This window comes from Coptis chinensis, chromosome 4 (assembly GCF_015680905.1).
Source record: "Coptis chinensis isolate HL-2020 chromosome 4, ASM1568090v1, whole genome shotgun sequence".
Taxonomy (NCBI): Eukaryota; Viridiplantae; Streptophyta; class Magnoliopsida; order Ranunculales; family Ranunculaceae; genus Coptis; species Coptis chinensis.
In genome coordinates, this window is record NC_141459.1 from 4,352,985 (window position 1) to 4,357,139 (window position 4,155).

General features: G+C 36.6%; 1 long non-coding RNA gene across 2 annotated transcripts; it reads left to right on the forward strand.

Moving 5' to 3' along the window:
• Positions 1-227: 227 nt before the first annotated feature.
• LOC147501329 (uncharacterized) lies at positions 228-2,774 on the forward strand. Of its 2 annotated transcripts, none has more exons than XR_015219799.1 (3): positions 228-352; positions 1,392-1,662; positions 2,189-2,774. It is a non-coding gene; the product is annotated as an uncharacterized LOC147501329 (long non-coding RNA). The 2 variants fall into 2 exon arrangements; XR_015219800.1 differs by having other exon boundaries at positions 2,441-2,767.
• Positions 2,775-4,155: the final 1,381 nt, after the last annotated feature.

Sequence of the window (4,155 nt, forward strand, 5' to 3'; positions counted from 1 at the left end):
TTTTAGTTGTTTAGATATTTCATACTTAATTACATTGAGTGTGATCACTTTCAGTTTTTGCAGATTTGTCTGTTTACCAAAACCATTACATTTTTCAAAATAATAATAATAATAATATGTTCATCTAAATCTTTGTTCCCAAACCATAGTTGTGACAACTTTTTTAAAAAAACTTTGATTGGTTGTAACTGAAGTTTGACTACCTTTAACTTCTCTGTTGTAACAGTCTCCAAACTCTGAGTTTGTATTTGACAATCAGGCCCCTAATTTGGACAAACCAATCAGGATCAAGGCATAAATGTGGTTATGCACGTCTTTCTTTAAATGTGAGAAGAGGAGTCTACTTTTAACTGTAAGTTTTTTTTTATCTGAAGTTATTCTAGGTGTCTATTTTCTATAGCTTCGTCTCATCTGTTAACTGTTTAATTATCGTGAACGCTACTAAACAATACCAATAGTTATGCTTGACATAGATGAATCAAACTCACCTTATTATTAGGTTTTGAAATGATTAGTATGTATTTGTAGAGCATCTGTAATAGTGCCTTAGATTGGTGGGTTAAGGTGAATTGCCTTAATCTAAAATAGTCAGTACAATGCACCTTGAAATAAAATTTACACAGTAGCTTATGAAATCTAATGTCTATGCCATGTACTATCATAATAGGGATTTGGTTCATTCAACAACAAATCAATCCATTTTCTGCATTTCCTTTTCATTTTTATGCACTATTGATTTCTATCGCTATGCTTTATTTTGTATCAAATTCATACAATAATATGTTTTACTATATACATTGTATTGTTTATCAATGCTTTCTTAGAATTCAAGTCAAGCATCATCATTATCCTGTGAATGTGTAATGAAGATGTAGTCGTCAATGAGGATTTCAGTCAATGGACACTATATTCTTCCAAGTTAGACTTCATGTCTGAAATAAAAGGTACTTAAGGAGCTCAAATGCAGCCATTGTCGTCAGTTTCTTTTTTTCCCCAAAGAAAATTGTATCTTTTTTAAATCTATTATTTGTTATATTCAATCTTGGTCTTCTTCGTCTAATCAGTATGAATTTCAATTTAGGATTAAAACTCGGTATGTTTATCACAATCATAATTCCATTAAACATAAATGTTTAGTGGAATAAGCACATTTCTGCAAATTAAATTTGCTGAAAGAGTTAGAAATTCCTTAGTAGGGATCCTAATTCCTTATCTCAGTCGTTAGTGCTTGACTCTTGAATCCTGATCTCACCCGTGGTTGGTTTACATGCTTTTCTACCATTGGTTCATCTCATAATGTTTAATTTGGATTTCTTTACTATACTAAGTATGAGAAAATTGATGTATGATTTAAATGATGTCTTACTGGGATCAGACTTTGCTATCTACAGGAAAGAAGGAGTACAACGCAGGTAACTACAAAGTAGATTTACTATGTTGTATTGAAACGAAAGTAGAGTGCAATGTCAGGATACAACTGACAAAATCATGCAAGAGAACCCTTCGACATATTTACTTTGCTGGTCTGAAACAAAGGAAATTGAGAACACGAGCTACGCAATTGATTCACTTTCATAGATGGAATATCTGGAAACAACGGAAAGAGTGCTCAAAATAATATACAGGAATGGGAATGCCGCGTGAAGTTGACGAAAAGGGCATGTAAGTTATGCCCTGCTTTCGAAATTGATCTTTCTAATGGCTATTGTTTGTCACGCTTGGGCTTTTTTGTTATCAAATATATGCAAGGGGTCCAAACACATGAATTATTTGCATTATGTTGTAACATATTCACTAGGTTTGTATGTTGGAAGTTGTTGAGAGTGAAGAATCCACGACTGAACATAAGCAAGATATGTTCATAGTGATCTTGAAGAAAAGTCCACTTCATTGAAATCGTTTATTACTTTATTATATCATGTGATTTAAGCCAATACAATCTTAGTGTCATTTTGTCACAGTCGAACCTTTTAGTGTACTACACCAGTCTCATTTTTAGTGGACTTAGAATGGGGTACATAGAGAGAATATTATTGGTTTCTTATTTCATTTCTTTGCTTCTTTGGATGGTTTCATGATCTCATAGCATCTTAGTGGATATGTTGATTCTTCATCGTTTTCTTTGATAGGTTTTGTCACTCTTATTATGCGTTGAAAATTTCTCATCTAAGCGAACTTTGTTTTGCAGAGTTTTAATGCTTTGAATTAAAGGGTTGTTATAGTGGTAGTGGACCAATTCATAGGGATATAAGGTTGTTTTATTCATGCTTTTTGCTTGATCCACCCACGAACCATGACACTCAGCCAAGAACCAAGGCAGACAACCTCCAGTCTTGGACATCTAAAAAATTCCTCCATTCAAGTCGGTAAATCATTTCTAAAAGCTTATATTTGAATGCAAACCCATTATTGTACATTGATGCATGAGCTCCTCTGTTAGGCATTCATTCATGGGCTGAACAGGCAGTACTACTCAATAGCAATCAATTACATGAATGAACTTGAGGAAAAGATGTTGCTCGAGATACATAAGAAGTAGAGAACTGATGGGCTGACGTCTCGGGGATTTGATCCATTCCAAAAGCAACCCAGCAGACCGTCCATGTTATTGAATATTTAATCTCATTAATAAAGAGTTTTTTGTCAGTAGTTTGATAAAGCGCAAGCAGTCTTATGTAAATCCTAAATAGAAATATTGTTTCTATTCACTAAGCTTACAACAACTAATATTTTTCCTGAAAGTTTAAATTTAACCATGAAATATGGTAGTATATGATTGTATTGCTAGCTGGTTCATTGTGTTCCAAATCCTACTTTTTCAGTCTTCTTTTCATTACTTTTGCTTTTCATATCCCTTTGCGACAACAAATTTATTGCATGCAATCTGTTCTCCTTCGTATTTAAAGATTAGTTCTTGTGCAGGCGCATCCCGCGTGCAATTTTGCTAGTATATAAGAAACTAAACCTATTAAAACATACATAATGAATAATTCTACTTTAACAATTTATTCCTCATTAGGCTCTTAATCATTCTTTCTAATGGGAGGATTAGCCTAATGTCATTGGAATAACCACAAGAACATGATTAAAAGAAGGCATTATTCTATATATATTGAAAAAGAAATGTTGAAGCTTTATTGATGGTGGAATAATATAATGGTGGTTACAAAACCCTAATTTTCTAACCCTAAAAACTAAACAAAATATGGATAATACAATGGATACTTAGGGATGAAGTTAACATCTACTTTTATAGTGAACAAGTAGGATTTTATATGACTTGGTCAAAATTTCATCATAGTTTGAGCTCATTGGCTAAAATATTTCACTAGGATCTAATAATCAAAATCCAAATCTGTAGTGTTTTACTGTTGCACCTGTAAGAGCTCTATCTCTTACCCCCAACCTTCCATCTCCTCCTTTATCCTCTCTACACTGTTTCTTTTTATACTACCCCTCTCCCTTTCCTACCCGTTGATCTCATCTCCATCCTTCGTCCATCTTAAGGCGCGATTCTGTCTCTTTGGGGTTCCGCTGCCTAGCTGCCATGCCACTGTTCTTCCCTCGTTAAGTGGTCTCCTATTGGACTTTGACCGCTCTGTCCCCACATGCTTCAGTACGGCTTGCCCACTTTTGCAGATCTGCGGCCTACATCCGGTGCTTCGTGCCTTCCCTTTCTTACACTACCTCGAGCCTGATCCTGTACACTCGACTCCGCCGCTTGTCCTACTTCGGCCCCCTTATTCCCATCTATCCTCTACTCCCTCATTCCGTCATGGCCGCTTGCATCGGTTCGTCGTCCAGCAATCTTCGTAGTCACGAATTCTACCGCTGAGATGCCCTTTCCCGGCCCAGCGGCCTCGTCGGGTTGGCGGTCGAACCTTACACCCCTTTGTCGTTAGTTAGACCTGTTTGGTCCTCCCTGGGGTTTGCACGCCAAGCGATGTCACTCATTGCGTCGCCAGCTCTCGCCTCCTCGTGTAATCGCCCACGTGTCAAGCTCCTAACGGTTCCCCTCAGTAGTCCCTTCGGTTTCGCGACCTTGGCAGTTACCATTTTACCCTCGCCCTATTTAAACTCCCGCTTTCATTCTTTCTCCCATTTTTTGCCTTTGGTCTTCCTTGTCTCGCGTTTCCCTTCCCTTTTCTATCTTCC